This window comes from Macaca fascicularis, chromosome 7 (assembly GCF_037993035.2).
Source record: "Macaca fascicularis isolate 582-1 chromosome 7, T2T-MFA8v1.1".
Taxonomy (NCBI): domain Eukaryota; kingdom Metazoa; phylum Chordata; class Mammalia; order Primates; family Cercopithecidae; genus Macaca; species Macaca fascicularis.
In genome coordinates this window covers 85,812,281-85,821,968 of record NC_088381.1, presented here as the reverse complement: position 1 = coordinate 85,821,968, position 9,688 = coordinate 85,812,281, and the positions used below count along the sequence as shown (strand labels likewise).

General features: G+C 50.7%; 1 long non-coding RNA gene across 1 annotated transcript; it reads left to right on the top strand.

Moving 5' to 3' along the window:
* The first annotated feature begins 1,441 nt into the window (after positions 1–1,441).
* On the top strand, positions 1,442–8,862 carry LOC123574491 (uncharacterized). Its single transcript, XR_006699451.2, has 2 exons — positions 1,442–1,641; positions 8,650–8,862. It is a non-coding gene; the product is annotated as an uncharacterized lncRNA (long non-coding RNA).
* Positions 8,863–9,688: the final 826 nt, after the last annotated feature.

Here is a 9,688-nt window from a genome sequence, read left to right as displayed (position 1 = left end):
AGGTGGCTCTAATTATCCTCATTTTATAGAAAACCGATGACCAGAGAAGCCCACAGAACTGGTCCATGTGCACCCAGGGTTCAAACACAGGTCGTCTGAACTCGAAGGCCTACATCAGAATTCCAGAAACCCCACCACCATGGGACGAAAACCACCACTCTGGGACCTGCCACTCTCTGAGCTTCAGCTTCAGATTCCAGAGAGAAAGAGGAGGCAGGAGGATCTGACTGGTCCAGCTCAGGTCCTCAGGATGGCCAGGGCCCTGGATGTCTCCACCGCGTGCCGGCTGTGGCGTGCTTCAAGCCCTCACCGCTCCCAAGAGCCACTGATTTGCTCCCTCAGCCAGCTGGGGCCGCTCTGATGTGCAGCAGCAGAAACTAACTCAGGCCGCCTTACTTTACTACCGTATTACCCAGGTGCCCTCAGCTGGAGTCGGTGCGGACTGGCCAGCGGATGCGGGGGCAGCCCAGGCCCTTCTCCTCCTTCTCTGTGTCTGTCCCTCTCCTCTCATCAGTCAACAAATGGGTGTGGGGAAAACAGATGAGTAAATGGGGGCAGACAGAAGGGGCGATGGAGGCAGAGGGAGGGAAAGAAGGAAGGAGAGAAAGATGGCGGGAGGAAGGGAAAGGAAGGAGAAAGGGAGGGAAGGAGAAAGGAAGGGAAGGGGAAAAGAAGAGGGAAGGGGGAAAAGGAAGAGGGAAGGGAAGGGGGCCAGCGCATCCGGTTTCCAGTTTCTGGCCCTCCTCTCACCAGCTGAGAGACGCTGGCCGGGACCCTCATCTCCTCTGAGGCTCGTCTCCCTCATCTGTAAAATGGGGCCGCAGGGACTCTCCTCAGGGACCTTCAGTGGAGCTGGGAGCAGGCCCCTCATTTCCCTCCTGATCCTGAGGGCAAGGCAGGACCAGGCTCTTTCCAGAACATCGGCAAGGGGATTTTGGCTTCTGTGTCTCCTAATGACCTTCCAATGTCTCAGGTCTCCAGGAGGGAAGGAGCAGCGCCTGCCTGCCTGCCCGCAGGACCCTCCCCAGCCTGGCCCATCGGCCAGGAGAGATGTGCTTCCCTCTGGGAGGTCTGGAAGCCATTCACTCCCTCTCTGACGTCACCCCCTCATCTAGAGGTTAAGCAGTGAAGCCTGGATGGGGTGCCCAGCCCTGTGCCTGCCTCAGAGAACATAGTACAGGCACCCAGGCTCCCCTGGGTGGTTTTGAGGTGGGGAGAGTAGAGGTGCGATCCAGGGCCAGTGCCCGGGGACTGCCTGCCTGGAGTGGCTGCAGCTCCCAGGGAATGGGGTCTAGGTCGGCACCAGGCCAAGGTCTCCCAGAGCACAAACACCCAGACCTTGACTTGATCCTCTTAATTTCCATAATCCTCTTAATTGGCCGATCACAAGGCCTCCTAAGTCAATCAGATTCTCTCTTGACCGCCCCCCCCCCCCATCTCTGTCTCATGCTGGGGCTCCCTCGCTATCTATCTCCCTTGCCTCTCTGTTTCTGTCTATCTCTGGACCGCCGTCTCCCCCTCCTCCCATATCTCTCTGGGCCTGTCTCTCCACTCCCTCCTTTGCTTCCGGCCTCACACTTTGGTCCCCACCCCCCTCCAGAGGTCTCACAGGGACAGCTGTGAAGAATTAGGAGCTGGACGGTGAGTATCAGCCCGGAGCGGCAGGGGATGATTTATGTCTCCGTGGGAGATTGGGCAGGTTTTCTTAATTATTTCACCCAATAGCACATGTCCTGGGGCTCTCGGGGATTTTCTTGGACTTTCCCTCCTCTCAAAGTCTTGATTCTCACCTGAGTTAGACAGTTTGTCTTCATTTGTAGAGCAGCTTTCAGGTTCCCAGAAGCGGTCCCAGCCCTTCATGCCCCTAAGCTTCCAGAGAGCATCTGTGGCGAGCCTGGGAGCCCTGGGAACCAGCCTTCCTCCGCCCGCATCCCCTCATCCCTCCTCTTCCCAGGATGGGATGCCTCTCCTCTGAGAGTCCCCTTCCCCCATGCTGCCCCAGACCCCGATGGAGGGGCTCAGAGCCACACCTCTGGAAAGGGATGCGGGACAGTTCTTACCCTAGGGGGCCACCAATAGCAGCTGCTCCCTGCCCAACTTCAGAGGCTGCTTCCCAGTGAAGCCAACTCCCTTAGTTGTCACTGTCACAGGGACCAGAACCGCTGCCATTCCCTCAGGCAAGCTGCCCACTGAGCTGCTGCCTTCTCTGTGAAATGGGGCAACAAATGTACCTGCCTCACAGGACAATTGCTACAGCTACCGCAACTCACTGAGCACCTAGTACGTGCCAGCACCATGTCACACCTTCCTTGCCAATTATCCTGTTCTTCCTCACAGTGGCCGTGGCAGGAAGGATGTGTATGTCCATTTTATGGATTGAGAGACTGAGGCTTGGAGATATAAAATTATTTTGCTAGGGCCTGAGAACTCCAGAAGGTGGTATCGTGGAACCCCAGGGCTTATCTGGGGTGTTTTTTCATTACTTGACCCACAGGAAGCCCCTGGTGCCTTCCGCCTCTCTGCCCCATGACGTTCCCCACTGCTGTGGCTGTGGGCCCATACGGGCTCCCACCACACACAGGAGGAGGGAGCTGGCTGCCCTGGCAGCTCCGCTTGTGGTTAAAGGAGTGGGAGCTCACATTTCAGTTCTTTCTGGCTTGGAAGAGGCCATTGGAAAAAACAGCCCTCCTGCCCCCCAGCGATGTGTGTTCACAGCTTGACAGCCCTGGCAGGCCTGAGAGCTCCCCCAAGGCGGTGGAGGGACCTGGGGCCATGGGAGGCAGCCATGCTGCACAGTGGGGGAGGTACACACTGAGTACAAGTCCCTCATCCTGCAGGGTTCAGAGGGCCTGGAGGTCTGAGATTGGCTGAGCACAGGACTCTGGGCATTGGCAGTGTGTCTCACACACAGTGAGGCTGATACCTGTTGGTGGAACTGCAAAGCAGTAGATCCAGAGGTGGTGCAAAGGGGAATGAGATTCTCTCAGCCAGCAGGCCCCTAATTATGGGTTGCAGGCAAGTGGAAGAGCCTCATGCTGTGAACAGTCTTGAGAAAGTTTCATTCTTTTTATTGGCCAAGGGGAGGATGAGGAAAAGAAAGCTGGCCCAGGGACGCTAGATTAGACAAACCTGTGAGGTTCTAGTAAAATAAATACAAATCAAACTGTCTTAAGCAAAAAGAAACACATTGATGAATGTAATTTAAATGTTTAAGGTATAGCTTCAGGTACAGCTGGATCCAGATGCTCTAACAATGTCACCAAGAAGCTGTCTGTCATTCTCTAGCTCAGCTTTCTTTGGCTTGGCTTCACTCTCAGGCAGGTCCTTCCAAGGAGCAGCCCTGGGGCAGCTCCTGGGCTACATCAGGGACTGTAAAGAAGCCCAGAGGCTGCTGCTTACCAAGTGAACTGGGCTGTGTGTTTGTCTCCGAACTAATCACATCAGTTGGAGTGGACTGTGCTGAGTATTTCAGCCTCACTCACATCCTTCTCCTGAGTGGAGGCATCCATGCAGGGCTGCAGAACCGCATGATGGAATACAATTGTGCTGGGGTTGACACCCCAAGGAAATGCGGCAGCTGATACCAGGAAAGAGGAATGAACACAGGGCTGGGTTCACCTTGCCCAGGTCACGTCTACACCCCATGCCTCCATTTCCTCATCAGCAAGAAAAGAGTAAGGCCCACCTCCCCAGGTGGGCTCCACATCTAAGCCCCCAGGGCCCCGTGGATCAAGTGCGAGTTGTAAGGAATTGGGGGTGAAGGGAAGGCCTGAGCCAGGCCTCCACCTTGGCCACCCCTCACTTCAAGTTCAGTGAGTGAAATGAAAAACACTACAAAATAAAGACGAAGGCTCTATTGCCTGCCCCTGGCTTCTCCTCACACTTTGTGCTGCCTGGACCCCACTGGCCTACTGTCAGCTCCTCTTCCTGCCCAGGGGACTTCAGCCAGACTGCTTCCCCTGCCAGGAGGCCTGTTCACCCTTCTAGCACCCACTGTCTGCCTGGATGCAACCTCTTGAAGGCATAGGAGAGGTGGCCTTTTCACATCTGTCTCCTTGCTGGGGAAGCCGGGATGGTCATCTGCTCCTTAGGACCCTTGGGAGGAAGGCACGAGGGAGCCGCTGCAGACTAAAGCTGGGGGAGCCATTCCCCGACCCAAGACGCTCCCTTGTCAGTCATTCCTCTTTGCCTGTAGCTCTTCCTCCCTTCCAGCCAGACTCGTGGCTGGGGCTGACTGTCTCAGGAAAGGGAGACCCAGAAGAGCCCAGTGAGGCCTGCAGGGGAAGCCTCGACCATGGAGTCCAAACCTGCTCTCAGAAGCATGCACAGGGATGATCGCTTTGAGAGGATGAAGGCATGTGGCGCTTCCTGCAGAAAAGGAGAGAAGAGTGTGGGATGGGATGACGGGGGGGTTCCTGCTGACTGACAGGCCCCAGGATCAGGCCCTGCACTGTGGGATGACTCACCCCACTTTCTAGGGTTCAGAGAGAGACACCTCATGGTAGGTTGAGGAGTGCCAAGGCAGGGGAACTCGGACCCCATCTTTCCTCTGAGACTGTGGCCTGGCTGGTGGCCATCCAGAGAGACATGGTCTGGAGGAGGTTGGGACAGAGGTGTGGTGGCACTTGTCTTCTGCAGAGCTGGAATGGCCTGGGGGGCACCCATAGCTTTCTGGGGCTCCCAGGAGCGAGGTGGAGATGGCTGAGTTGGCGGTAGAGAACATGGATTTGGGGGCCCCGTTCAGTGAGGATGTGCAGAGGCTCGAAGGCTGGCCTGCCACCTAGATGGTCCCTGTCCCATGCCAGGGTGACATGGAAGCTGCCTGTCAGCACTGGCCTTCCCCAGGGATAAAGGACAAGGAGAGAGGGAGAAAATACTCTGGAACTCATCTGATGGGTCAACATTCACAGTGCCAAATGCTGGGCCTCCATTCAGTGCCGCTGATGTGTGTGTCTGCCCTCTGCCAGTACCACACTTGGTTTCTGTAGCTCTGTAGTGAGTCTCAGTACCGGGTATGTGGTTCCTCCCACTTCATTCTTTTCTGTCAAAGATTGTTATCTAGGGCCTTTCCTTTTTCATATAAATTACACAATAAGCTTCTCTGTATCTATAAAAACCTTGCTGATATTTTGATAGGAATGATGTTAAAACTACTATCAGTTTGGGTAGAAGAGACATCTGTCGTGCTGAGCCTTCGAATCCATGAATACAGATGTGTCTCCATTCATTTAAGTCTTCCTTGATTTCTTTCATCGGTGGCTTGTAATTTTCATCACACGGACTCTTATTTTTTTTAACTCATGAAAAGATTCACGTAGACCTTTCCAGTTTCACTGTAGCATCCTCTTTGTCTTTGTTCTTGCTGTCTTGCTGAAGTCAGTACTCCAACTCACTAAGGACACCTCGTTGAGCTCTAGGTCCATGTAATCCATGCCAAGTTGCGACTATGCACACACTTAACCACCTCTGGGGGTGGGGACACATCCTGCTGAGGCAGCCCATCCTCCGACTGTGCCTGCTAGGAAGTTCTTGCATGGAGTGCGTTTCTGCACCCAGGGGCCCTGGCTCTACCCCAGGGCCACCCAACCACAGTTGGAATCCCTGACTGTTTCTCTGCTTTGCAAACCTTTTGTCTCTTCTCTAAGCCTCAACTCATAGCACTCCGCTGGGTATTTCTCAAAATTTGCCTCCCTGCCCTGACTGGTCCTCATCTTCTATCAGCTCCTGACACTGTCAATCTGTCTCTGAAACACTCATGAAACGTACATACACACACACACACTCTCTCTCTCTCTCTTCTCTTCTCCCTTCATCTTATCACCCCACATTCCTTTCTCTTCCTCTCCAAGCCGGTCCCATGTCCTGGCTGCCCTCACAGGTGACAGCTGAGATCTGACTTACACCTGGCCAGGGACAAGCCACCTCCTAACTGCTCCCAAGTGTCCCAAATGAACCCAGAGAAGAATTGAAACAGACTCCAATGGCTCTTCTCTTTCAGGATATTGTGCCACCTGTAGGGATGAGCCGGGAAACTTCCACACGAAGCCATCTAAACCTCAGTCTAACTTTGTTTTTGCAGGCTCTGGCAATGCTGCCAGACTCTATGGGACAACAGGGTCACCAAGGCAACCCTGCCCATTGGATTTGGCCAAAGTTTTGAACCCTGTATGTGACATTTCCATTCATGTCCAGTTGCTGGTGACCTGGAAGAGGCAACAGAGGCTGTGGCCTCCCTACTTGGATCGTGAGACCCTGAGGAAGACACTTGTCTTTCTGAGTCTCTGCTTCCTCCTCACAAGGCAGGGTGCTAAGATCTACCTCCCAAGGAGCTGGTGTGCATTGTGGAAATTGGATATAGTGCCGAGCACCACGCCTGGAACCGTGGTCATGGCGCTGTGACCACCATCGTCATTAGCATTTTGGAGGGAGGCCACCCAGTTCTGCGGCTCCCTGTGTCTCTGAACTTGCTCACTCATGTGGCTCCTTAAAGAATGGTTTGTGGTGGTTTCTTCCTCAGATGAGAACAGCACTGGGTCCCGGGTTTCTATTTGCCTTGCATCTCACAAAACTGCTGACTTAATCAAGTACACCCAGGCCCCGGGGCTGACCAGGGAAGTGATTTGGGGGGTGGCACAGGGGTGGGCAGGAGCACCCACCTGCTTGAGCCTCACAACACCATTGGGTGTGGCTGCCCAAGGATCCCCGACACTCATCCACACTTTTGGTCCTTTAGAGACCCAAGGCTTAGACTGCTCCAAGAAGGGAGGCTGCACACTCAGCCGGAGAGAGGATTCAAATGGTAGCTAGCAAGACTCCAGAGATGTACAATCAGCCAGGGGCCACCAGATACAGCAGGCAACCAAGCCCTTTAAGTGTGGCTAGTCCAGATTGGCATGTCCTGAGAGTGTAAAATCCACACTAGATTTCAAAGACTTTGTACCAAAATTTATATATGTACTTTTATGTATAATCTATATATATTAGATAGATAATATATAAGATATATAGATAATATATTAGATATATGTATATCTAATATATGTAATATAATAGATAATATATATATTAGAGTCTGTTTCTTTTCACTTTAAAAATGTGGCTACCAGAAGATTTGAAATGACATGTGGCTGGTGTTTACGGCTCACGTTTATTTCTATAGGGTAGTGTCACTCTAAATAGACTGTCCAATATATATGACTTGTTTTAGGGGCCTGGTCCTGGGAGGCCAGGGTCCTCCTCTTTCCTTGATCCCAGGAGATCCTGCAGGGTCCTTCCCACCTAGCCTCCTTGGCCTTGGTGCACATACAACAAAATCCACAACCCTGGAAGGCTCCTGTGCCCCCATGCATCTTTGGATCCGCACCACCCATCCCTGTGCACACAGTCACTCAACCACATATAGCACTTTTATGCAACTTGGGAGCAGGACTTCCTTATTCAAGGTACTTTCCTGGTGTCCTCCAGAAAATCAACACAATAAACATGCAAATCTATGATAGCTACCATGGAATAATGTCTCTTGGATACAGCACCTTGTCCAGTATGCAACTTGCACAGCTGTATGTGGCAGCCCTGCCAGTATCTAGCTGCTCAATAAATATTGGAGAGATACTTGAGGAAAAGATTATAATAAAGACCCCCACCCCCTTGATGTTTCTGCGCTGAGGCTGTACCTCTTCTCCAATGAAAATGACAGTTTTTTTCAAGCAAGAGGCCACTTGTCAGGACTGTGGCCCCAGCCTCACTGTCCACATGTGAAAACCATGTCAGTGTAGCACCACAACTCCAACATTCAGAAAGTTCATATAGCTATGGGCAGAAGGTAAACACCTACTGATGCTTCAAGCTCAGCCTAGGAACCTCTGCGAAGAATCTCCCTCTCTGAGCTGCTGATGTCACAGAATGGCCCCAGGGAGGGGGCGCTGGGCTAGTCTAACCTGAGCTGTTACCACCTTGATTGAAGGACCATTGCTTTGTTGAAGGATGGGTGCTGGTACAGACTGGTGCAGTGTGTTGGCATGCTTTTATCAGAGAGTGCTGAGACACATCTGCTTAGAATGATTAAAGTTTCTCATCTCGTCTGACTCATAGGGCAGCATCCACAGAAAAGCAGAGGATGAGATAAGCCGGGAGGGCTGGGAGTGTCCGACTCATGACTTTCACAGCTCTGTTTTCACCTCAAAATGTCCTGTTTGCTCTCAATGAGCTTTGTTGGTTGGTTGTATAAACATGTAGATATTTATTCATCTGTGGCAGGGTGAGTTTAATCCTTTTCTTCCTTAGTTTCTCACAATGATTACATATAGCTTTTATTTGTGTTTCATTCATGTTTAACATTGATGATTTCTTTCATTTGACACTTTTCCATTACATGGAAATTTCAGTCCCCAGAAAATATGTAAAAGAGGGTGTTTTGTTTGTTTGTGAATTCATTTTTCTTTTATTTTAAAAACATTTTCTATTTTCCCACATCTGAGTTTGATTGCGTCTAGAGAGCAATAGGAAGTGAGGGAGGGGCCAAGCTGAGAGCATCAAAACAATTCTCAGACCAGTTTTCCAGAGCTCCTTGCAGTTTCTTTTACCAAATGGATGTTTTGTGGAGAGTTAGGTTATTTAGTACAGTAAACAATTTTTTTTCTTTCCTTTCAGCCACTTAATGTGGTATCATGACAGGAAGATCAACTTCTTAATGAAAAAAAGCTGCGATGGAAGAGGAGGCTATAGCACATCAGGAGCACTTCCAGGCTTACATAAGTAACATTCCTGCTGCATAAACATCTTGGCAAATCCGGAGACTAAATCCCATCCCACACCGCTGGCCTGAACCAAACACTGTATAATATTTAAAAAAAAAAAAAAGAATCCCGTTGATGGTAACATTTTTCTTTCCAGAAACAAGTCATTAGTTTGGACAAAAAAAATCCAGTTGCATCTGCTGAGCTCCCAAAAGTTCTAGTGGAAATTATTATTTAGAGAAAAAGCAAGTGAGGAGTAAGAATGGAGGATTGTGATCTCTTAAGAGTAAAACAGAAATGGCACTTAAACCCTATGATGTTCCTTTTGGCACAAAATTGCAAACCCCAAATTAAATTAAACCATCCTAATTTGGCAAATGCCAACAAGAGAGTCCAAAAATAATCACCATAATTTTAATGAATTATTAACTCTACTAGAGATTTTAAACAAAATTAAACATTGACCTGTTTACTTAACTCCTGAAATGATATGAAATTGAAGGATACAGGCCAGGTGTGGTGGCTCAAGGCCATAATCCTAGCATTTGGGAGGCCTTGGCGGGCAGATCACCTGAGGTCAAGAGTTCGAGACCAGCTTGGCCAACATGGAGAAACCCCATCTCTACTAAAAATAGAAAAAAGAATTAGCCAGGCGTGGTGGCAGATGCCTGTAGTCCTAGCTACTCTGGAGGCTGAGGCAGGAGAATCACTTGAACCCAGGGCAGTGGGAAAGGTTGCAGTGAGCCGAGATGGCGCCGCTGCAGCCCACCCTGGAAGACAGAGTCAGATTCCGGGTCAAAAAAAAAAAGAACATTCATTAAACATTTACTGTGGCCAGGGGCGTGAGCTCACTCCTATAATCCTAGCACTTTGGGAGGCTGAAGCAGGCAGGTCACCTGAGGTCAGGAGTTTGAGACCAGTCTGACCAACATGGTGAAACCCCGTTTCCCTAA